We start from the raw sequence: 27514 nt of genomic DNA, 5'->3' as shown, positions 1-27514 counted from the left end.
TATATCAGGAGATGGAAAAAAACGGACTTAAAACTTAGCGTGAGTTATGCAGTAACTTTATATTTACGATATTAATTTTCTTGCGTTTCCTTGTACGCTGAAGTCATCATCGGCGGCGGTATATTCTTTATGGCGCCGTTTATTTTTACCTTCCCTCTTTCGGTCCCTCTCGGTACCGTCACTATTACGTCCTCTGTCCTTCTCGGTGTTATATAGGGGACAGTAAAAGATGCGTCTGGAATGATTACGCGATAGGATTGTGTGTTGAAACGCCTGTACCTGGGCGGCAGGGTTCCTGTATATCCGATGTATTTTACGTTTATTATTATCTTTCCTTTCGCCAGTTTACTCATCTGTTGCAGGAAACGGGAAACGGCGAAGACTTATCAGGGTAGGCCAAGGAGCGCCGAACGCAGTGGTGGAGAAAATTTTACGAGATACGGAACGCGATTTCGGTAGACGCTTTTAATTTATACGCGCGACGAGCTAGAGTGACCCGCGCATGCGATAAAAGCGATCCGAGTTATGTTTAAGTGAGACTTCATTTTGCCCAAACTTTAGCTGGAACATGTTACCACGAGGAATATAAAATGTGGATTTCACGTCTACCCCCAAAACACCAAAATTGCGTTTCAGAGAGTGTGGACCGACCGAACACCAATTGATCGCATTAACCACGACACGTTGTGGACAATGCTTACATTGCCCCACACAAAATTTGAATAACCCTTTTTGAAGCTGTAATATATATATATATATATATATATATATATATATATATATATATATATATATATATATATATATATATATATATATATATATATATATATATATATATATATATATATATATTGTTTATATTTTGTTTTTTCTTAGACCTTCTCTATATTTATGTTTAGTTTTTGGTTCTTGGGTTATAGGTCTTTGTATTAAAAGCGATTAAAAATTTTTTTGTCCATATATTGACGTTTCGGTCTTCTATGACCTTCTTCAGAAAGGGGTACAGTCAAAAAGAGACAAACACAAATCTTAAAATTGAAGAGGTAGCATCATATGGAAGTTTATACTTTAAAAGCGTTTGGTTTTGTCATAGTGCCCTTGATAAAAGATAAAAGTCCAACAAAAAATGATTTGTATACGCGAGGTTTTGCAAAACCTCGCGTATCGGAATTATTATTATTATTATTATTTTAAACTCTTATATATATTTTAACTGTTTCGTTAAATTTGTGTGTATTATGTGTGTGAGTGCCGTATACAAATCATTTTTTGTTGGACTTTTATCTTTTATCAAGGGCACTATGACAAAACCAAACGCTTTTAAAGTATAAACTTCCATATGATGCTACCTCTTCAATTTTAAGATTTGTGTTTGTCTCTTTGTGACTGTACCCCTTTCTGAAGAAGGTCATAGAAGACCGAAACGTCAATATATGGACAAAAAAAATTTTAATCGCTTTTAATACAAAGACCTATAACCCAAGAACCAAAAGCTAAATATATATATATATATATATATATATATATATATATATATATATATATATATATATATATATATATATATATATATATATATATATATATATATATATATATATATATATATATATATATATATATATATATATATTCCATATTCCATGCTCCAATTGCGACAGTGTATATATAGGGCAAATAAGCCAATATTTAAAAAATAGAATATCAGGTCATTCCCAAATTCGTGGCCCTAGTAGCTAAAATCTCGGAAGCGGCGAGCCACAGGTTTTGGCGAAGCTAAAGACTTAATGTGTTTCTTTCCTGACACTTGGGCAGTACAGTAATCGAGTATTTTGAGTGAAGAGTAGAAAAATATTTTTGTTAAAACACGAGATCTTTTAGGATTATGAATTAAAAACAAATTCTATATTATATCAAAAAAGTCTCGCTACACAATATCATTATTTTAATAGTGCAGCGATATGTTAGTTTTGGCAATGTTTGAAAGGAATCATGCAAATCCAAATTGTTATTGACTTACTAATAAAAGAAATTATTCAAATATGATTGCTACATTTTAGTGCATTGTACAATAATTTAATGCCACTGGTTCATATAAAATGACGCCCCGTTCTGGTGGTCAAAAAAAGTTCACTTTTCACAAGAAAGCATCCTTTTTTTTGGTATTGAATAATCCGATGTTAAGTATTCCTCGATTGACCAGGACACTTAAGGGTTGGCTTCGATCCACAAACTCTGAGTTTGCTTAGAATTGGGTACAATAACTGAATTGCAAAATTATAAGAATCAATTGCATTTTGTAAAACAGGATTTGAACTTGTGCATCGTTGTCTGACGATTAAGCGTCGTGGTTCATGTACTCATTTGGTATAGAGAACTATGCTTTTATTTTATATGTTTCAATAGCACAATGATCCGAAACATACAGTCAAACTAGTATAGGAACGCTAACATTGGTTAATACTAATTCTAGTATTCTTTCCAAGTAAAAATGATGGGTAACTATTTGTTTCTGCAAATGGAACAATCTCAAATATCAGTTAACAATGTTTATTTGTTAAATCTGATAAATTAGCAAATCTGATTTTCCTTACTAGTTGACCGTTTAGAAATTTTCTTGAGCAATTTTGTGGTTATCTAAAACCGGTTTTATAATTTCTAAAACATTAATTCGGTAGTTTCAAATTTGTATGTAAACCTTTTAGCTGCATTAGAAAATTTGGAAAATTAGTAGATAGATCTATCTTTAGAGAAAGGACAGCCCTGGAATATCGATATATAAGGGATCATAACAATCTTTTCGGTTAAATATAGAGGCTACCAGAAATTCATTTGCTGAAATCATTTATACCAGCTCCACAACGAATACATAAAATTCCTATTTAATTCCAGGTAAATAAAAAGGATAAAAGCATATTTCATTAGGTTTTTTTTATTTTTATGGTCATGGTGATCAGATTACAGCAGGTGAACACTTAAATTTAGTAATTAGTCAACCTGCAGTAAGCAAAATTATTAAAAAAGTCAGTAATTGTATGTCGGTTCACTTTTTTTTTTTCGTCTATTATTCAGTCTAATAATACAGAGTCTTGGACCATATTTCGACAGAAACAATCTCATTTTACTCGCCGTTATAAAAATAGGAAATAGATTATCTTTATCAGATTATTTCCATCGCGAGAAAATTGCATTCTTCTTCTTAACGCTTGCATTATATAAGAATGCAATAATATTTCAAGATATTTTACAAATTCAAATATGCATGATAAAAATGTATATTTGATAAAGACACGGTGTTGTCGAAACAATTGTCATGTCATAATATATAATTTCGTGAAAATCTGAACTTTTATTTATTTTGAAAAATTTAAATTTTTTTCATACAATACAAATATTTAAATACAATACAAATGTTTAAAATTTATATCTGTATTTATTTAGGTATCGGAAATATACATAACATTTGCTTTTGATTAATATTTATAATCCTTAATTAAAATTAATTAATTAATAAATTAATTAATTAATTAATTTATTAATTAAAATTTCTAATGTTGTACTAATAAGTTTTTTATATTCTTTGAAACTGGCAACGCCGCTTCTTCTTAAACAAATTAGTACCTAAAATAAATGTTCCTCTGCACTGCTAACATGCGTTTAGGATGTGATTTTGTTGCAGTTGCAATTTTGGATACAACATCATCGAAATAAATCGCAGGGGTTACGAGAACTAAGCGAAATTTAAAATTCCCTCGGAGTTTCTTTTGCGAACGCGAAACTTTAATTTTCGTAAATTTAAAAAGCCGGGGGTTAATCAGGCCGATCCGAACAATCATAGGCCCCAGTTGGGAGCCATAAGCGGGAGCGACTTGCAGATGAGCGCTCAGAGGCCGGCAGAGATTACACGTGAATTATGGCACAAAGATATCTAATTGTAGCTCAGGGCCTTGAGGGGGCCGCGAGTTGACCCCGGCGGCTTACCCTCCTCCGTCTTGGGGTCGTCTCCATCCTCACAGGCCATTTACCGACTCACTACATTTGCGCCGCATCGCCTTTCTTGGATCCAGTGGTGACTCTACGGGGGTAAATTCCGTTGGTGATTAATAAAACGCGCGTTCCTGACGATCTGATCACATTCCACCGATTTGCCTTGTAGAAATGTATTAATAATGATTATTATTATTACTGGAAGAGGTTAATATGTCTTTCTTATTTTCTGCTTTGTGTTTTATTTCACATTTTATTCATTTCGGTGTCGTTAATCTAGCATTTAAGTGTTATTTGGTGCGTGCTATTAACGCAACAATGGCAAGAAGAGGAAAAGAGAGATAAAAGGTAACTATAATGCTTTTTAAAATGCTCATTTATTTTTCCACTCCCTTCTGTAAAATACCTAATTAAACACCCTTCTAGCATGCGGAAAGTGTAACTTGACCACGTGAGTTTCTTGTCCCACGGATATTCGGAGATTTTACTGCACGGGTTGAATTTAGACATTTGCTTTGCATATATTCGTGTTGCTTTGTAAGAATTTACTCAAAAACTAACGGTATAGTCTGCAACAGGGTTGGTAAACTTTGTAAGTCCCTCGTAGAGTCCCAGTAGATGTACAAGGAAGTGAAATGGAAGCAAAAGTATAGGTTACAATATAAATAGCTTATTCATTATTTTTTATTTACTTATAACATATACATTTTAATTTTATTTTGGATTTTGTTTTTATTCCTGATTTATTCTCAGTCTTTTCATATGTTAATATGCTTCACATTTCTGTAAATTTTAAATTTTATAGCCCGTAAGTCTTTACTCCAATACAAGGATCAACATTAAGTCTGCAGATGATGTTTATTAGAAAATTAATAAATAATACATAAAATTTATTACATAAATTTAAGGAAAAGCAATGAAACGCAATGCAGAAATTTTTAGGAAATGATATTTGAATTATAAATATATTTATAATTGTATTTATATAATTATAATTAAATATCGTTATCCTGGAGGTACAAAAAAAATTCTTGGTAAACTTCAACGTACGACAAATATTTGACACACAAAACTGTGTGCCTAGCCTTTGTTTCAATTACTTCATTAAAATATTCGAAATTTTTGATTGATATTATTTAGAAATATTGTTGACAAATAAATATTTTAAACCTATTGTTGGTTTTATACATTAAAATAATTTATCACTTTAATAAGTTGAGAAAAATATGGCAAAATTTTCTGTTGTTGTCTGTTTTTACGAACTATTGTACTAAAAATAAAAGTTTTCACTTGCTTTATAATCTAATAACTACGAGATAGATATATTGTTGTTGGCAGTAGATAATAGGAAACAAAATATTTCACATTAATAAATAAACATTAATAAATAATTAACATTAATAAATAAATACAACAATTTGCTAGTTCAGTTTATATTTACAAATTTCTATGTAACAAGTGATTTTTCTTCGAAGGACATTTGATATTAATATCAGAAAAAACTCGATTTTTTCCACTAATTTGGGTTTACCGGCAAACCAAAGAATCATTTTTTTTCGATAGCTTAGGTCGAACTTATTTATTAATCACTTTTATTATTATTATATCTTTGACTGTTATTGTATGCGAAGATATATAAATAAATAAATTAGGCAATAAATCAATAAAACACCTTCATAAACAATTTTTATTACGGACTTAAATGGCTTGTACTAGACTAAACTTTCTGCGTGGCTGTTATCCATAAATTTTAGAATTAATTGATACCTTAAAATCATTCGACCATTCTATGTGATATTTGAAAATTTCCACGATTTTCTCCAAATTTTTGACACCTTTGCGATTTCGCAGGTTCCACCTCCTATAAAATCGGATAATAGTCGTAGGCTTCTTCGCCACTGTTTTCTTTCGGGTTACGTTATTAACGACGCCGATGCTAAGTCAACGTTTGCCGAGGTGCGCTGCTTACTAATTTCAATAGATTAACCGCGCACATTTAACCCATTCGCTTAAATCGAGTTATTTGTAATTAACTAGGCTCCTTGTACCCCGCCACGCCACCGCAGAGGCGGCGGTGGCGGCGGCGGCAACGTAGCGCGCCGATGCTTCCGTTTATTTGCTGCGGAGGCACCCACAGATTAGTGCCGAATTTTCGATTATCGGTTTTCGGGGTGGGGGTGGCAAACGATTCGACATCGAAAAAAAATCACGAATCCTGAATATATACAAATATCGTACACCGGTGAGAAACGTTTTTATCTTTCCATTAAAACAATATTTTCAGTGTGGAATGAAAATGCGACCTACGTCCATCTTTTTGTTCTCTAGTGTTTTAATAATTTACGATTTCAATTATAATCAGTACCGTCCGGAGTAGTGGATCTGTATACACTAAATTACAAGTTCTATCTGAAATTACCCCGAATTACATCAGAAATTACCACTAAATACCACTCCATACCAATTTCCACTAATGACCATTGCAATTATCAAGTTTCTACTTTTCAAATTTATCATCTTTCCATTTTCAGTAAAACAAAAAATCTATTCCTAGAGAACCTGAATTCTAGTATCTTCAGAATCAGGAGTGCCAGAGTTATTTTTTCTTCTTAATACCTTACTCTACCTTACGAGCTCAATACATCTCTCCATGGTTTCCGATGCCTTTTTTTTTTCTTTTCATGTTCTTTTTCCACAGCTACAATTAAAATCTAGTGGACTAGCCGGTAAGTAAAGTGGCATATATAATGACATTAAAAGCTCTATCCGTGGATGATTTTTCTTCCAGTTACAGTCTTTTTCTTGAAATAAACTACTTAATGATCAATTATGAAAGTCAAATAAACAAGATAACGTTTTAAAATTCTGTTTATTCCGTTTATATGACATATCCAATAATACATCTCTGTCTGTCTAACGTACACAGCAGAACCGATCGGAACGATAAATGTGTATGTTAATGGCAACTGGTAAATATGTTGTTAATATATTGTTTGAATGTGTTAGTAATCCGATAATCTGTTATTATTTTCAATTTGCTAAATTGTGATTCTTTCGTGATTTTTTAGCTGTACTATTATCAAGAATAGTGTTATTATATCCATCATGTGGTATAGCTACTCTAATTCAATTAATTAACAAAAGCGTAGAATAAAGTCAATGTAGGTACAATTACGCTCTTATGACCTTAAGACTGTGACAACTTTAGATTTTATTAGAGACTAACCTAATGTACCTAATATTTCCGATTTCGTGTATTGAACCTTCGAGGTGTGTTAAAAATATTTAGGTGCAAGATCCATTCGACCAAACTTGTTGAAAAAATCTAGGAAAAATCGATGTAGTTCTTATACTTCTTATACATTGATAGTTTCTGCACACCAACCAGTTTGTAGCATAGTAGGCCCGAATATCCCCATGGCGCAGAACGGGAAAAGGAGCAACTGGCGACGCACTTGGGACCCCAACTTTTTAAACTTGGGAAATATTTTAAACTTGGAGCTTATAGATCTCCTCGCTTAAACACAACACCCCCTATAGATCCGTTAAAATATATTTGCGGAACGCATAGCGCTGACCTGATTTCCTGCAATGTGTAGTACTTTTATGTATTGAAGATGCAACAGAATCAATAAAAAAGCTTTCTTATTATTATTTTTTTAACTTTTGACTTTAAAAATATCCGAGAGGGTATTGCAAATAATTTAGATACTTAATAGGTAAACGATATAATTGTTTGATGACGAGATATTTTGGACATCCACTTACGCACAGTATTCACCTGAAGATGACTATTTAAATATTTGAAATGTTGGAAGGAAAAAATAAAGACACTAGAAGTCCAAAATTCCACGTTTCATCAAGATTTTTCGTTGTCTATGACTTTTAAAGAATTTAACTTTTCGATATCGCTATTTTGTTAACACATCTTTGCGATGTGCTTTTAATTATTTTATTAACTCTGTTATGAATAAAGAAAAACAAACTTTTATCCGCACATTCAATTAATTCTGTAATCATCATAAAGCACAAAGTGGTTTAAAAATTGTACATTAAATATTTTAAATGCAATAGGTTTTGCTTGCAGTCAATACGACCTTCAAAAGGATTGTATTTTTCAGTAATATTAAAAAAATATATAAAATACAGGCCTTAAGTGCAGCAAAGACAAAATACAATCAGTGCTGTGAAAAATAAAATAATAAAAAGAAAATTGCTGGAAAATCCCGATTCGAACTTCAACGTAAACAAGTTGTTTTAGTAACAATTGACCGAATCACGTGTATCTTTTCCGGAAAGCACCGGAACTGACCCGTTACGGCTCTATTACGGGGAGTTAAAACGCGATAAAAGGCTCCCCTACTTTTTCGCTAAAGAACGGGCCGCAAAACGAAACAGCCTTAACACTTTTTCCTTTTAGATCGGTTGATATGTAGACAAAACGGTTTCCGCGATACAAACGGCGAACAATACGTCAAGAATATGAAAAAAAATAGATCTACAGACTTAAACTATTTTCCCTATTATAAAAGCGTTTTTACAAAAGCACAAACAAAATCTTTATCTTCCCTATTAATCCTGCGCCACTTGGGTCCTAAAAACGCGATGATTATTTGTAAAGATTTGTTCGATGTGCTGGAATTTTAGGTATTGGTGTCAAGCCAATAGTGTGAATTTCCGATATTACACTTACATGTATATAATATTTTAATTGCAAGCACTTCCAAAATTGTAAAAAAAAAACGCCATAAATAACTTCAAAATGATACAAACATAACTGGCACAATAAGAAAAAGTCTGACCAGAAAATTGAATATTTAGAATCAAGTGGCACCAAATCTTACAGGCGCTCATTTCCCTATATTGTAGTGAACAGTGAAGGTGTTCTCTTATTAAAACCTTTTATGTAAACTTAATTGACAAAATACAATGCAAATATTAAGCTTCAGAAATTATTAAGTGTACACAGAAGTCACCGCCTAAGGCACTGGATATACACGACATATCCATGTTCAAATTGACCGTGTTATTATGTTCCTATTTCCTTGATAGCGTCGACGCGACGGTAGGAAGCAAGCCCAGTATCATTACCGGCTCTTGCCGTGTTCCCCGCAAGCCTTATTTGACAAGTTGATAGATGATTCCTGAACTGCAAACAGAATTATATGGCGAAATAATCGTTTTATGATTTACACATATTCCCAAAATGACAATGAAGCGTATCAACGGATAAAAAATGATTTTCAGGGTGAAAAGTTCGTCGGTTTCTCCCGAGCTTTATCCACTGCCATATACGTACGATTGAGCTCTGATGTTATTGCTTTCGAGGAAGCAAATATTTTTAGTAGTTAATTCTCTCCTAATCTGTAATCTAACGTTTTAAATTAATTGACTAATCTACTGTGTGGCAGGCAATGTTTTGATTGATCTATGAAACATTTGTATTAGGGTATCCGGTAGTGCAATGTTGTCATACACAAGATACATTTTTTTCAATTTTTTTGACAAACAGCTGGAGCTCTGATGTAGTTAGCTAACGACTCGTAAGGAACTAATTCCAAACTACAAGTGTCATTAAGTAGTATTAATTTTTTTTAACATTTAAGACAAATGTCAGTATTAGGTGAGTTTAGTTTTGGTAGATATTCAAATTGTTATTGTTTTCAATGAACAGGGACTAACTGCGGTGTCTAAAATATAAATGATGTATATAATTGCAAGTTGTGTTACCAAGGAAACCATTATTATTTAATGAGGACGATATTGAAACCATCTAAATCTCCATCCGCAAAGTCGATAAAAAGGGGATCATCAATAATTTTTAAATCTGCTTTAAGAGCAAAACTGTCCCAGTTGGAATAACTTTAGCTATTTCAATCTTATAAAAATCTTATATTATTAATAATAATAATAATAATTTTATTAACGAAAAGAATTACTTTTACGAAAAATACACGTTAAATTCTTTTGGTGGCCAATAAACTAGTTTAATCCACAAAAATATCAACTTGCACGTTTAATTACATCAATATCTTAGAAGAAAAATAATTATAATTACAATAAAATCCGTTTTAGGTATTACGTTTACACTACAATCCAGCATTACCAAATATGTACGTAATATAAGAAAAAAAAGATTTTATAGAATTAAGCATTACTTTAAAAATATCAGAAATTTCATCTGTTAATACTAGCATAGGGTTCCTATGGTGCGTGGTTTCTTTTCCGTCCTCACTAAGCAACACTAAGCAAGTTACTTGCCTTTCTTAATAATTTAAAATATATTTTATTAAATCTTATTTAAATCTTTGAACACTTTTATATCATCCTAAAATATTGCTATACAATTATTCTATTAATCATATCTTCCCATTTAATTAATCAAAGAATGTTCAAAAAAATAATCGCTAACTTCATACATCACATCTGATATTTTGTGAATTCCCTCGGAAGTTTTATAGTTTCCATTTTAGTAATAGATTTAACACATTTCAACAAACACAAATATTTTAGTGGTGATGACTTTTTTCTTGAAGGAAGTGATATTTAGTCTACCATGATTTTATTCAGGATTTATTTTTAGCGCTCATTTTTTCAGATTCTTTACCTACGGAAGATCAACACAATGTCAAGATAGGCACATTATCTTGTTTTGGGTTTTTTCGTTACAAAATTATGATTGTCTAATTTGAAAATTAAAATATTTAAAAACTCAGTGCCTTGCCTAAGTCTAAAAACTTGAACCAAATTTTTTCTCTGTGTGAAACGTATCCATTTAATAAATTCGTGATCTATTTTCACCTGGTAAACTTTTTTGTAGTGGTTCTTTAAACCAATATGAATCGACAGACGGCATGTCGAAATATAAACGGGAGTAGCCTTCTGTTTTTGATGGAAGCAATGGCGACGGCGTCGGCGTCGGTGGCGGCAGCTTACGAAAAAGCGGTCCGTTGCTAATTCCACGCTTCGTGATTTAAAGCTCACTTCTGAAAACGTTCCTAATTAAGCCTCTGTCGCAAAACGACGTTTGGCTTTTTCACAACTTTAATTTTTAGCATCTCAAAAACCGCCCTGCGAAATGCCCGTTCCCCGTTCGTCGCTATAGCAACCGGCGTTGCCAATGTACCGAAAATCAACGCCTTAGTATCTGAACTTTGGCATGTTGGCACGAGTTGTGTGATTAGTAATTAGGATTACTCAACATCGTATTTTTAATTCGTATTTCTTATTCGAAACTTTAGTTCGTAAAATATTTCTTTTTTTTTGGTGATTTTTGTAGTAGTTTACGGTAAAAATATCAGAATTTACTTACCGTTGTAGAACAGTAAATATGTTACAATTTTGTTTACCTTGGTAAGCAGGAAAAACAACTTCCACATCACAAGAAAAAATAGTACAATGGTAGTATAATTTTCCAAAAAAACTTCCACAGGCCACTGTAATACTTTTCACCTGTTTCACCTGTGTCGATTTTTGTTCAGTCGAACTTGTTAACGTTTCGCCAATTAATGCATTGTCACGTCATCATCCGGCCCAAAAATCATCGGTTTACGGAGCCATAAAACTATCTCAGTCTCAACCCAAATCACTGAACCCAGAATTAAAACACCTTACCTCTGCTCTTCTCTCTAATTATTTCCACATCAAAGCTATTAAGCGTTCCATCACAAACTACACTACAGCACAACCTTCCAATAGCAATGTAGCCGAAAGCAGTCCCACACTTGCCACTGTTGTCCTTCCTTACATTCGAAACATCACTGACCACCTATCAAAAGTTTTAAAGAAATATAACGTCAAAACCAGATTTACCACTTGTCCAAAAATCTCTCAACATCTTCATTCCGTCAAAGACAAAATCACTTGACTGAAACTCTGAAGAAGCCAACAGGATGATTGGCGAAACGTTAGCTAGTTCGATTTAACAAAAACCGACGCAGGAGGAATCCAGAAGTTTTATAAAAAGTATTATTATTATTATTATTATTTTATAAAAAGTATTACTGTGGAAGTTTCTTTGAAAAATTAATAGTAGTATAGTAAAAAATAACAATTCATGATTGTTTCTAATACAACTTAATACAAATTACATAGCGTGTTTCTTTTAAGATTCGGAACCTCGAAGAGGGAAACCTTATTCGATTTGGCAGCATAGCGATCAACCGTTGCGTTAATTCCGGTTGGGGTTTGCTGGCGAAAAAAAGTTAATTTTCCAATGTAATGAATAATTTGTTTGAATTTCGAAACCCCAGAGACGTGGTTGTTTGAAACCTTGAACGCGGGCTTTTTTGTGCACTTAGAATGTATAGAAGATGAAAATCTGAGAGAAGGGAATGATTTTTCGCGCATGCTTCCACATTTCACCCACTAACCTACACTTTCTTCCTAAACAGCGATTTCCACTCACTTAACTCGTTTCCCCAGAACATTTAACGGGATCTAGGTTTATTTTCAAAAAATTCAAACTTATTGACGATCTGTCACTGGCCATGTTGGTTGTTGAATGCCGCAAGCGAGATTTTAAATCTCTCACCTTCTCGAAATTGATGATCCACTATTGTAGCGTATATATTAAGACGAAGAATTATCCTTATTAGTTCTGAAGAACGTAATATAGATTGGCAATAAGAAATTGATATTCTTATAAACCCACCCCAATATCCATTAAAAACAAATCCTGGTTTAAAACTCAAAATGTTATGGGTTATAGGTCATAGGTTATAGGTTTTAATATTTTTAGGTATTTTTTTGTAAAATAGTTTTAATCTTATCTTAGATTTGAATAGGCGCCTTTGAAAAGTACATTGATGTGTACAATTTTCTTCCTTTGTCCGTCCTTTAGTAAACAACAAAAAAGAACAAGAAACTAAGGACAGAAAAAAAAGTGCGATATCTACATTACATTAAATGTGAAAGGGTTAGGTCAGCATATAAATTAAATACAGATTAGTTTAGATTGAATATGGTATTAATAATTTTTTTTATTAAATGCCTTATGCTTAAAAGTATTTGAATAATGCCTAAAGACCATTCACGCACATTGCAAACAGAAACGGGTCCAGAATATTGCCTCCTAGTAAGTTACTCTTTCTGGAGGTCTGGAGATTTTGGTGAAGCTATACTATAGATTAAATCTAAATCTCACAGCCTGGAGATATCAAGTGACGCAATTGCCATTCAGCACTCTGTACTGTGTCTGCACTACCCTGTAAAAAAAAACTTCCGAACGCGTACGTTTATTAACTTTATCAAAGAAAAATTGCGAAATAGGAAATCCCCCCGCATAATTTTCTCGAATTTCACTAAGGCACGTAGGTAGTTAGCCCAATCCTTATCCTCGAAGGATAAGTAAGGAAATGAAGGATGTATAAAGCAAGGGAGCGGAAGAAGGAGACGTTTTATGGTTCCGTACGCGACAGTGCATGTCGGTGTTGCCACTGCTACTGGGAGGGGACCATAATCATGTGTCTTGATTAGCGCCGTTTGTACACAAGAATCTCGCCACGAAATGTTATTGCAACTGCGTATCTTACAGGACCCTCCTCGGCTGGATTGTGTACTATCGTCGTCCACGGCTTTAGCTAAATTGTTACATTTGCGGAATTGAATATAATTATTTGTATGGGAGGCGCCACAACATTAATACTCTTTCGCCTTTAGATTATGTGATTCAGTAATAATTGAAAATATTTTTGCTGTAGCACCCTGAGCTAAAAATATTAACATTTAACTCTAATGCAACTCACTTAGGTCAATTGTGATTCTTTACAGGGTGTTTTGTTTAAACATTTATAAATGTTGGTTAACCACCACCTCAAAACTACTTAACGGGAAGTGTAGGTAACGTATACCCTACTAGAAATGTTTCTGGCTACTATTAAAGGCGATCGACAGAGGCAAGTCACTGATTGACGCTCCCCTACAATATTTTGATTCTACAAAACTTAGGTGTTTAATATATTTTTATTTTTTTATTATTATATCATAGACTATGTGCCGTAAATATGTTATCTATTACACAAATAATACTTTGATCCATATTAACAAAAATGGTGTAATTGATTTTATTGGCATTGGTTTCAACAAGTAGATGAGTTTAACATTTTAAAACAAATTGTATTTCTCAAAACAACCATTTATCTTAACATCTTCAGCTCATGACACTCTGCGCACGCTGGATCGCTGTATAATAAGATATTTTATAGAAGGGAGTAAAAAATAGTATATTATGCAACAAGTGTGGTAAACGAAATTTGGATCACGGGTGTATTTGGCATAAGTGACTTCTTGTCTTCTCTACTACCATTAATTGTTGGGTACATTTTTGCAAAACATGACATGACATGACCGTCGGATATAACGACAAAATTCGACTCGTGCGGTAATATTCCTGAAATGTCCGAAGTGGCTTGGATGCGTAGAATGGTGAAGGCAGGTGTATAATTAGGTCTTTTGCAGATGGGAGTACAAAAACCACTAAACAATACTACTTAACCATTCATTAAAATACCTCCTGGGATGGCACCGTCCTTCACAATCTTTATTTAGCTAAAGCAAAATAAGGCGTTTATTATCATAGATGACATTACTAAATTTCAATAAAATACAGGGTATCAAAAGTTCGTTGGATTTTAAGGAAGGTAGAGAAAATTGAAACTCCGAAAACCACATTTCGATGTGTCAAAACTTCTTTGAGCATTTTGATATAATGATCTTTATTTATAAAAATTTCTTTTTAATGTAAATTGTTTTTATAGAGTTTTTTAGAGCAGCTACATTTCGTCTTCATTCAGTCAAGGCCAAAATTAACAAAATATTGAACTGAAACGTTTAACAAAATTACGATATCGCGACTAATACCCCCAACCAAGGCAATATTTCAGTGTAATATTCCAAGACTTTTTTCGCAGCCAATATTTCCGTTCTCCAAATGGAAGGGGAAAGCGACTGTCAGTCAGTTTCGCCAGCCTAATTAGTTGATTTGTAGTGGCTCAAGGGGTCTCGTTTCCCTCTAATGTAATCTAAATTTTTCATTCCGGTGTACCCTCTCGGGAAGAAAAGAATCAACATCGACCCCGTATTTTGTGCGCCCACTTTTAGTTCGTGACCTTGTCCAATCGGCGACGTTCGTTTTAAAGAGTTTTTCGAATTGCCTTTTATTGTTATTCGAATTTGGTATTACCGGTTATATTCTATCGAGAGTAGAATATAATGTTTTCATAAAATGCGCAACAAATTCAAAAATTTGACTATGTTTCAAACTACAAAAATTCTTCTCCTAGAGCACAAATTTTGTATATATCAATTAATTAATTTTAATATTAACAATTACGATTTACCCTCTATTATTTTCCAACAAAATTTGGATGTTTTTTTTGCACGTAAAGAATTTATTTTTCTACTTAAGAACGCCGTTTCTAATGGAAGTCAATTTGTCAGATGACAGCTAGATTGTGCTCAATTTTGCTATTTCATCGCCAACCATTGTATAAATTTGTATAATTTTTTTTATTATTTCTAACTGGGAGAAACTAAACAAGCAAAATTGGGAAGAACAAAAAGTGACATGATGATGACTGAAATTCAAGGACAAGCAAAAGCAAAATAAGTCAGTGCTCGAAACATTGCTAAATAGTGCATTAACAATTCTGTTTTCTGTCTAAATTTGCAACTTAGAGACTGATCGAGTTGTTGCCCTTCAAGAAGTCGCACGGTGGGCCAGGGAATGAACCCATAATACATTTCGTACAATGAATGTTCTCTTTATCATAGACTAATTAAATAAGCCATGAACCTTCTCAAAGCAAGTGATTTGAGTTGTCTCGTTACCATGGAAACGTCAACAATAATTTGGTAACGTTTGTTGTCAATGTCATTTTGAAAATGTTTTATTTATACAATTTTCAGTGTGAACAGTACAAGGGATTTTTTTAAAGAAACAATTCAAAATTCAGGAAGCCAGTAACGGTAAGTTTTGAGACTAATTTATTGCCAAGTAAATTACTCTCAAAGGCAGTCCTTAAAAAATTCTACATTGTTCTGAGTCAAAAAAGTATATATAATTTATTAAGCAATATGCTACAATTTTAGCAAATTTAAGGATGCTGTTGACACTATGTATTAAAGTAACATGTTGTGGTGTTGCGTGTAAGACACAATCTTGTTCCCACCTGAACCTTTTTATAAAAATAATTTTTAAAAAACTTACCGGGTGGGCAAAAAAAAAACGGAGAAATATGTTTTTCGTTATGAGTTTTGACCTATTAATATATAAATTTGTTTTGTTTTTTTTTATAGATCGATAGTATAACTTAAGTTTAACCCCGTTATTGTTTTGTTTCGTTTCTTTCAAGCAAACAAACTTCAATATTCTAAAAAATCCTATAACATTATTTTGTTTTAATCTATATTAAATAAATATCTCTTTTTTGTTAAATTGTTACTTTTGGGACAGCCTATTCTTTTTTATTTACTTGAATGGAATTATTTCAAAATCTTTCTACATTTTGTGTAGTGTTATTAAACCGTTTTCACGATTTAATTAAAAACTGTTTATAAATATAGAGTTTTTTGTGAACTTCCTCTATAATAATTATATTGTATTAAAGTTTGATGTTCGTAATATTTTTTTCATTTTATTGATGTTTTTTAATTAATATTAAGTAAAATCTATTGGCAGTACAAAAAAATGAATTAGTCAAACACATAGGGTTTCCCTGACTCACTGTCCGTCGTTATTGTTCTTAATCCCCTAAACTCTCGATAGCAAACTAGCAGATTAGTCCAACAATAAAAGTCAACACAGAGGCTATTGCCCTCGGTACGACCTGAAGAATTGCAGATCTCTTTGGGACTGTATTTTTTGTTGTTACTTAATATACTAGTAAATTGTTTACGAAAAGGACCAAAATTGTACAAGAGGCAAATATTTTGAAAGTATGTTCGGGTCAATGGTATCAAATGCTTTTGACAAGTCAAAGAACAGTCCAGCAACTCAAACATTCCTGTCAAATCCTTTATTAGTGCCGCTTCCGCAGCTGTGTACGATCAATGAAAATCGCGTTGAGTTAATAAAACACTCAAATGCAAACAATTGTTTTAAATCATGGAAATCCGCTAATGCACGGGAGCGTTTCACGCGTATCGCTGGGAATCTTTTTTTCCTTCCAATCCCCACAATCGATTTCGTTCCATTTGCCGTGATGTATTCATCCATACGAAATACAGGCGACAGAATATGTAAAAGGTATTTGAAATGCATCACATTTGGCCCGATAGTTTGTCTCTCTGAGTACCTTTTTAGGAGGCAACTTTATCTGGAGAAAAGTTAAGGTGGAGCAGCTGACGAATATGCAAATGGTATAAGGTGTGTGTGAGTGTGGCCTCCCTTTTCGTCGGCAAAATGGAAATACGATGAGGCTGCCACCGCCGCCGCTGCCGCTGTCTTTCGTCGACCTGATGCGTGGAATTATGAAAACGACTTGCGAAATATGGAATAGATGCATAAATTGGCGAAAGTATGGCGGGACCGAAGCTAAACAAACGGTTTTCTGGGTGGGGTGGGGTAGGTTTACGCAGCCTGCGCCGCAGCTGAGGTTGTTTCCCCGAAAGAAGCTTAAGCATTTGAAGGAATTCAATAATTAAAGTGTATAACGGAAAAAAGCTTTTAAAACTTTTTGTGTTATTTGATTTCCGGAAGGTACGTCGCGATCGCCGGGAATATTAATATTTTTCTTCGCTTTGATAAGAGGTAACGAAAGAATTGCCGTGCCGGAAAGCATTTTTAATCAGTCATGGAGGGATGGATGCTTCGCGACAGCTGAACGCTAGTTTCAAAATTATTTCACCGTCTAATGAATTCATTGGCTTGCCCAAAAATTATATAGAATTTGCTAAATAAATTGTTACAGAGCTTCAAACTTTGTACTCATATAAGTCTTCTACAAATTATTCGCTCCCCAAGTATCAAAAGATGTTTTTACTTTAATAGTGACTTCTTGTGACGCTTTTCCTATTCTTCATTAATGTTTAAATTTAAGTTAAGAAATGCCTTAGAAACGTTATATTTCTTTCCTTACTTAGTTTTATTTTTCCACATCTATATTTACAGGAGTTTTTGTTTTTATTTTAACGACTAGCCATTTATATGTGTTTTCTTTTGTAGGGTGGTCCAATAAGCTGAAATAAATTCAGTGTTTTATTGGTCTCTTTCAACAAACCTAAATGTTAATTTTTCAAAGGTACTTCCACAGGCAACTATGATACTTTTTACAAAACTTCTGGATTCCTCCCTTGTCAGTTTTTGCTGAGTCGAACTTGATGGCATTTCGCCAATCATCCTGTTGGTTTCTTCAGAGCTTGACTGAAACTGGCTCGCATTTGACCCTGTTCCTGCTTATATATTGTTTGAGGGGGGCGGAGCTAAATGAGGGTTATAAACTCCGTCTCGGATGATTGATTCCCATATTGGTGACAGCTAGAGACCTGAATCGCGGTTAAGATTGTTAGGTTGTTTATAGATTTCTATGGACTCTCGGATCTTTCATTGGTAGAGGAATTGATTACATGCAAGAATTTTAGTTTTATCGAATAAGGATTTTCGGCAGTTTCAGTCAAGCTCTGAAGAAGCCAACAGGATGATTGGTGAAACGTCAGCAAGTTCGACTCATCAAAAACCAACGCAGGAGGAATCCAGAAGTTTTGTATAAAGTAAACCTAAATGATTTTTTTTAACCTATATCGCAATAAATATTTAATCTTAATGTCGGTGCAGCGTAACTTTCGAAACACGCGGTATGTACCAAATGAATCTGTGTAATCATTTTTTAACAAAGGAAAAATTTTATTCCCCAAGGAAGATTTTAAGATTTCTATTCCCTAAAAATGTCTCTGAATACCAAAAGGTATTGTATTGTATTCTAGAAATGGAGGCATAGAAATGGCACACGGAGAAAGCGTTGTATGTCGACAAGTTTATTAACCGTAATTTCCACAAATTAAAGTCGGTAATTTTATTCCACGCAAATTGGTTGAGGTCCTCCATTATTATTGCGATTTTTGGCTAAATATTAATATCGTAAAAAAAATATCATGAATAAGCACAAACCACAAAAAAAAAACAAATTTTTATGTTGTAATCTTGCCTTTTCCCCCATTTCTATCATTCATCAACAATAGAATAGAATTTCTCTCTGGGCAGTACAGTTTTCGCTCATTTTTCATAGAAATTCTTAACTACTCTAGCTTTTTTGGTTATTTAGCCACAATATTTCCATTCCCTAAAATTCAAGAATAAGTGACCCTGGACGGGTTTGGCTCGGAATTCGTTTTTCTTTTACTCTTGCCGATACCATAAAATCGTGATATCCAGAGGTCGCGCAGGTAAGAGGCACAGAAGCCGAATCTCTCGGTATTCAAATCCACTGCCGCGTCTCCAGAATGGCTTGCGGCTCCCACAGATCCTCTCTCTCTCTTTCACTCACTATGGGTTTTGTTTTTCACCGCCGCCCTGAGATTTCCTTTATCTGGTGATTAAAACTTCATCCTGTCGCGACGCCGTGGGTACACACTTTTAATAAAGGAACGCATACGCTTCGCCGCAACGAGGAGAAAGCACCGGGGTCTGCCTGGGCTACATTGTCCCGGGCTTAATTTTTAATGTAATTTACGAAATGGGCGGACGTCGCCGCGCCACTCGCCATCATAAATCTGTTCAAGTGGCGTGCCCGCGTTCCAGACACGTTTCCGGGGCATTTTTACACTTTCGTCTAATTGTTTTAATCCAATAACGGGGTCGTCGGACATCCAAAGAGAGAGAGAGAGAGAGATCCAACCTCCCGTCGGCGACAATGAGACGACCCCTTTTTAAAAAATATATTGATTGCAAACCACCGCATCGTAATTTTTCAAGAACCGACCGTTTCGGATAAACTTTTTTAAATTTGACAAAATAGCGCGTTTCTAACAATAAAATTTCTTCCGAAATAATTAACAACTAGCAAGCAATGAAAACTGCTTAAACGGATGATTGGTTGCATTCTGAGTACGATGTTTTCACTGAATTTAAAGATCCAGATAATAGGTATGGGAAACACGAAAAAAAAACATTAAGTTTTATTAATGCATATTTCAGAAGCATACTTCAAATTTAAAAAATACTTTTGGGTGATTTAAAACATCTACTCAAAATGTTCCAATTTCAGATGTAGTACGGGAAAGTACTTTCAGTACTCGTACGGAAAAATTATATTTTTTAGTATGCACACTTATACCATTGAGCAAAATGTGCCTTTTCTAGACGGACGACAGGATGGCTTCCCATAAATTATCCAATCTGCTTTCATTTTCTCTAGCGCAGATAAAGATAAAACCAGTCAATGGAGTGTCAATGGAGAAAGGGACAAAGGAAGCTAAATATGTAATTCGATAGATTTCAATGATCCCATTGCCTTTTTCTATACTTTTTTTTGAATTTTCAAAAACATTGATTTTAAAACAAACAACAAAAAAAAAACAAAAGGAAATTATTGCTTACAAGGAACAATTTAATTTCTACAATTTCCGATGATTTTCATGATTTGATATTTTGAAACTGGAACTAAAAAAAATAATTGTCATTTTTAGACTAAATTCTTGAAGTTGTTTTAAAGTCAATCTGAAGTAAAGTAAATAAAGCATATCTTTTCTTGCACTCTTTCTGAAGAGAAAAAATAACACCTATTTTTCGAGTAAGAAAGATATTTTGTACTAAAATTAACTTGTACTAAACCTAATATTGCAATTTAATATAAGTAAGACTTTGTGTTCTCTCTTGTTTTAAAAATTGAACTGAGGAGGCTTGCACTTGAACTGAGGTGGCTTTTACTTGATTAAAATCCATTTATCAAAATAAATAAGAACTAAGAGTTCAGATTTTCGCGAAATTATATATTATGACATGACAATTGTTTTGACAACACATTTGATAAAGACACTGTGTTGTCGAAACAATTGCCATGTCATAATATTTAATTTCGTGAAAATCTGGACTTTTAGTTCTTATTTATTTTGAGGCTTTTACTTGATGAAAATCCATTTATCAAAATAAATAAGAACTAAAAGTTCAGATTTTCACGAAATTATATATTTTGACATCACAATTGTTTGGACAACAACGTGTCTTTATCAAATGTAATATTTAAAAACTACCTGATACTATATATAGCGAAAAATGAACATAAAACCCTAATTAATGTTGTTGCGAGAATTTAAATCTAATTGATCGTTAAGCAATACATTTGAATGTCTCGCAACAATATTAATTAAGGTTTTATGGTCATTTTTCGGTATATATAGTAGCAGGTAGTTTGTAAATATTACATTTGATAAAGACATGGTGTTGTCGAAACAATTGTCCTGTCAAAATATATAATTTCGTGAAAATGTGAACTTTTAGTTCTTATTTATTCTTTCTTGTTTCGTTTGGTTGACAAGAATAATGGCGATAAAGCAGCCAAGTGTCGTGGAAGGGATAGGGAGTCTCCGCCTTGGAGGTCATACTGAATATCCGACAAATGCAGGGTGTCACCAACAATTGTTGAAAATAGCAACCAAACAAGCAGATGAAGTGCTATGGCTGTCTATGGACAGCACAATACCCAATTACTGTTTTGTTAAATAATCTGATACATAGAAGGCTCAAAAACTCTAGAAGGAGCAGGAGCCAAATATATGAACCCAGGACTAAAAATTTTATTATAATGTAATATAAGTTAACATATTATATAAGTAATAAAAATTTGTTTTTTTTTTCTTTGACAGGATACCAGTTGAATGAGGTTGTAATTGGGTTGTTATGATAACTAGTAACTAAAACATTGATAACAGCATTATAAGCAGCAAGTTTATTAAACGCCAATTTAGTCACGAGTGATATATTGTAAAGTTATATATAAAGCAACAGTGTTTCAAGCAGAGATTACCCCACTAGAAAAGATTCGTAATAAAACATTTGCGATTTATTATATAACATTTATTATTTATTTATTTATATAACATCCAAGTTAGTTTGGGATAAGGCTAAACCCATTGCAAACTCTGCCATCAAAAAGTGGATGGAAAGAGAATGTCAGTAATGGTGGAGAGATCTGCCAGAACAAAATCAGACCTTAGAGCCCCATTCGGTAAATTTACAGCAGGCCCGCTAAGCTGCAAAAGAAAAGGCGTAAGATTAATGGTAGCTCTACTGACGGGCCATTGGTGGCTTAAAGGATATCTAAGCCTAATTTGATTGGAAGAAAAGACTGAAAGCAAGAAGAGGATGAAACAGCCACACACGTTTTAAGGCAATGTGCTCGGCGTATCCAAACCATGGGCAGTGAGCTCCACTAAGGAGGCACTGTCGATGAATCTGTAGATAAAGCCTATAGCTATGTAGAGAGTCCCAATAGATATTTTGTGTCGCAGTGATGGACACGCCAATTGCTAACTCTCCCAGATCTTAAATCTTAAACTTAATGTTAGGTCGAAAACATCAACAGCCAGCAGTTTTTTACGAATGTAAACAATTTACCATAGCCATTTTACCGGAAATTCTTCGATTTATGGGTTGCGAATTATAGTGGAAATTTGTTGAGATAACGATAAAATCTTTTGCTGACAATTGCTTTCTTTAATGAGTTTTTTCTACTCTCTATCCACAATACCCAACTAAGCAATGATCGAGCGTGTGCAAAACGTCATTTAAAACGTCAGCTTCGTTACCTATTGTCGCGAGACACATCGGCCATTTCCGGTACTTTAGTTACGGATTAGAGAGCGATCGTATGATTTCAGTGCATTTTAACTATAGTATTTCGAACTTTGTTCTGATGATCACGTCATACGTCACTCAGTAGATATATTCGTCCTGTTTAGTAATAATTTACTTAAAAGTATAGTATGCAACATGTTGATAAATTTATTCGGTCACGCGTTGCCCTGCGCTCCGCTCGTGTAAAATCAAAATCGTCACTAAATTGGCGTTTCTTAAACTTTCTCCTTAATATGCTATTACCAATATTTTACTTACTATTTACCATAGCAACTGAATTCCAACCTCATTCAAATAGTATCCTGCCAAAGAAAAAAAATTAAATTTTGTCAGTAACTCGTGAATATTTCTTAATATTTTGAAAATATCTATATTACAGAAAAAAAATTATGTTTATTAATTTAATATATTATGTTATTTAATTTATTATAATTATGACATTATCTTGTTCATTGTTCTAAAATCGCTCATCATCATCATTTATCTTTTTCCGTACTCGACAAAAAAAAGCCTCATAAATAACTTTATTAGTTCACACTTCAATGAGGCAGGCTACATAGTTAAGTTATAAGAATACAACGAACGCCATTAAATTATATCGGAAATATGTCATCGTTCATTTACCAGATATCGTAACCAAAGAAAGAACCGTTTCAGTCAACGGATAATTAGCATGAACAAATTGCAGTCGCTGCAAGGTAATTGAGAGGCAGTAGTCGATATCGCAGTCGTCGGTTTTACTGTCGTAGTAGTCGTCGACGGGTCTTGCTTAGCTTATTGTGTCTCGAACATGCCATTAGTATTTTATGTCGTATAAAAATAACATTTCGTCGGTACGGTTCAGTTATTCAGATATGTAATGAGCCAACAGCATGTTCCTTAGCTCTGCCGGGATCGGATCATAACCGTAAAGTAAACCGAAGAAAATCGACTCGTTTCGGAACGTATCCCGCCTTAATTAAGAACCTCTGCGGCGAAAATTGCTATACATGGATTCTAATATTAAATTTTATACGCGTATAAAGTTTTGTTTTATCGGCACTTTGGGTATGGAAAAATTAAAACGACGACGGATGTTGATTAATTATCTATGAAAAAACAAATTTATTTATGTCATTTATTATAAATTTGTCATTAGTACAAATTTTCCGTAAAAGGAAGTTGCCTGGATTTATTTGCACTTTTTTTATATTTAAGTTAAATAGAGTGCAGAAACCAAAAACCGTATAATTAACTGATTTTACTTTTCTGTGGAAAGATCATGTAGACAAATTATGTAACAGGATTAACTGCGATATATTTTAATTAGATCATTGAAGGATCTTCTCGGTCTGTGTTAATGTTGGCTTACCACTCTCTTTTTGTCTCTAAGTGTTCTTACGGTTTACTTATATGGGGCCATTCTGCTCATACATATCGTGTATTTTCTTTACAGAGGAGATTGGTGAAACTATTGTCGGGAATAGGATATGCCGATGACGTAAGACCATATTTTATTGGCCTCCGTATTCTGACGTTATATTATATTTCATTATGTCTTATTTACGTGAAGAAGAATGCTAATCTCTATACGACAAATACTAAAATTCACGAACATAACACACGTGGTACAATTGATATAAAATTGTCTTTTACAAGATTGACTCATACCAGGTACTTTCATAACTATTCCGGTCCTGTCTTATATAATAAATTACTCAACAAATGAAGGGATTTAATTTTGAATGCGTTTATGGCGAAATTAAAAAAAATTCTACTTGAAAGGGATTTCTACAATATACAAGAATATCTCGAGTTTGATTTTTGAAATATGAATTTTGTGTAGATAAGGTGTTATTTAAATTTTGTAAACTTCGTTTTTATTAATTTGTTTTGCACATTCTTGTGTTTTATACTTTTTATTAGTAGTATTTGCTTATTTATTAGTATTATAATACGTAATGCATAGACTGTGATATCTTTTGGTATCTTATACTTTATAGTTGACGTGTGAAAACAATTGTTTTATTGTAAATGTCACGAAATAAATTTGAATTTGAATTGTACATTTTTTTATCTAAAAAAAGCACGATCATCATCTTCGCCTATTACAAACTAAAATCAAGAAAATTGTAGTTGTAATTGTAATTTATAACTTCAAGAGTTGGAACAATATTTTTTATCTTATATTAAAAAACATTAATTGACCGAACAGTTTCAGTTTTAGTCCTGAAAAGACCAACACGATGATTGGCGAAATGTCAGCAAGTGTGATTTGTAAAAAAACGACCGAAATGTGAAACAACCCCCGTATTTTACAACAATTTACCGATACCTGCTAAAATGGTTAAATCTAAAGATGGAAGAAATCAAATTGTCTAGCGTTGCTATGGTTACAAGAATCTGTAAACTGAAATCTGGAAACTACCCACTTAACATTTTACTCTTTCCGATAATAAAAGAATTTTGCTAATAAAATAATTTTTAAATCTAAGAGACCACCTACGATACACGGAGAATAAAAATGAAATAAAAAATATGTACTAAGTTATGCTGCTGTATGCTGCACTTTCTTCCCTACTTTCGGGCTAGTTGAGAAGAGATTATCTAAGGTAGGTAGTAGCAAAAGGTCTAGCAATTAATAAAAAAATCTAATTTAAACAATTCACTCGAAAAATGGCCACTTTATTATTGAAAAAGAAAAACAAGAAATTCTTTTAAAGGTGTTTCGAAACTAATGCAAAAAAGGCTAAAATGTTCTATTTAGGTTAAATATGGATCTCACATGTTGGTTGACTTCTGTCGTTTACAATCGCGGCAACAATTTATTCCAAAACTTGAAACACATTAAATCGATCAAAGTAAAGGCGGGTCTTTCGGGAAAAACAATTTAGGAAACGGTTTATTCTTCGGGCTCATTTGTATCTGGAAAATAACCGAAACCCCGAACAACCGGCGGCAGATTTTCTCGGTCTCTTGTATCAAACTCTGACACGTAATTTCCTCTGCACCCTAAAATCTAAATAAACCATGTGCTGCCGCTAACTTTAAATATTCGAATTCAAAATAACTACGTGACAATGCCTTTTGGGGACCGCGATCTGCTGTTCGGGCTATAGAGGGTCAGTAAACAAAATATGTCATACATTCGCAAAATGCTACGCCGAAGTGTATTTGAAAAAGGCCAGAAATTGAAGCTTTTAAAGTTTTTAATGGAATAACAACGTTTTCATCTGCCCGGCATGTTATTTTGCCGTAGCTACAAACTTTTTTGTAAATTCACGGGAATTTAATTAAAAATAAACTTCTGACTTTGACATCGTGAAAATATATAAAAAAAAAATTGTTATAAGATTATAAAATAATATTTACCGTTAAGGTAATTTTAGGTAAGTACTGATCCCGCCTTCAGTTTATTTATTATTTAAATTTAAAAAAGTATTTCTGACCCCGACGTCGTTATAAAAAATATTTAAAAAATATGTTATATGGTTATATAATGAGATAATATTTACCAGTTAGGTAAATACTGAATTCGAGAAAGTTTATTAAGTTTAAATTTAAAATAGTATATTATGCAACAAGTGCGGTAAACGGCATTTGATTCACGAGTTTATTTGAGACGAGCCGAGTGAGTATTTAATATACCAGTGACTTAAAACGTGTTGCATACTATACTTTTTCTACGACCATTACTTGTTCGATATATTTTCGCAAAACAACACGAATACATTCACTGACATGACCGTCAGAATGACAAACGTCAAAATTCCGGGGAAATATCTCCGAAAACATCCGATTGCTCACAATCCCGTGTGCTAAAATTCCGAAAATGTCCGACGTGGCTCGGATCCATGACACTGACATCGTTATTAAAAATATTCAAAAATATGTTTAAGGTTATATAATGAGATAATATTTACCAGTAAAGTAATTTTATATAAGTACTGAAGGCGGGAAACTTTATTTGTTATTTAACTTAATAAAAGCATTTTTAACATCATGATAAAAAATACTTACAAAATATGTTTTAAGGTTATATAATGAGATAATATTTACAAGTTAAGTAATTTTATGTAAGTACTGAAGGCGAGAAAGTTTATTTATTATTTAAATTTAAAAAAGCATTTCTGAGCCTGATATCGTGATTAAAAATGTAAAAATAAAAACATATAAATTATAAGACAATATTTACTGTTTAGGCAATTTTAGTACTGCAGGCAAGAAACTGTATTTGTTATTTAAATTTAAAAAATACTTCTGTTAGTTAAAAAATTATGTTATAAGGTTATAAGATAATATTTGTGAATACTGAAGACGATAAAGTTTATTTGCTAGTTAAATTTTAAAAAAATATTTCTACGATGAAATCGCTATTAAGAAATAAGTTATAAGATAATATTTACCATCTAGGTGATTTTAGGTGAGTACTGAAGGTGAGAAAGTTTATGTTGTCTATAAACAAATTGTTTCACATTTGTCCAAACAGCACGTAACGAAGTATTGTAGAAGAATATGAAGGAAAATAAAGTTTATAAAGGTAATGGTAAATTTGAAAGCATCCGTGAGTAGCAGACGATGATAATGTTGGCGGTGCATATATCATGTGCAAATAATCATGCCCTATTTCTTTCATTGTCGAAATATTGAGCCAACAATATAACAAATTGTTGTGCACAAAGTTCTAAAAGTTTAATTCTGAAATAACTAAAAAAAGATATACTGCTGAGTTTTATTCTAGTGATTTTTGTTAAA

General features: G+C 33.0%; 1 protein-coding gene and 1 long non-coding RNA gene across 6 annotated transcripts in view; both read left to right on the top strand.

Moving 5' to 3' along the window:
* The window catches only part of LOC132703142 (myelin transcription factor 1), a 456348-nt gene that overhangs the window by 275197 nt on the left and 153637 nt on the right, over window positions 1–27514 (top strand). The window lies entirely within an intron of this gene.
* Window positions 15888–17465, top strand: LOC132702800 (uncharacterized). The gene is made up of 3 exons (XR_009618969.1): window positions 15888–15957; window positions 17014–17236; window positions 17294–17465. It is a non-coding gene; the product is annotated as an uncharacterized LOC132702800 (long non-coding RNA).

The sequence above is a fragment of the Cylas formicarius genome, unplaced genomic scaffold, assembly GCF_029955315.1.
Source record: "Cylas formicarius isolate icCylForm1 unplaced genomic scaffold, icCylForm1.1 PGA_scaffold_6__28_contigs__length_40554024, whole genome shotgun sequence".
NCBI lineage: Eukaryota > Metazoa > Arthropoda > Insecta > Coleoptera > Brentidae > Cylas > Cylas formicarius.
Note: the sequence above shows the minus strand (reverse complement) of the source record. Positions and strands in the feature narration are given on the sequence as shown.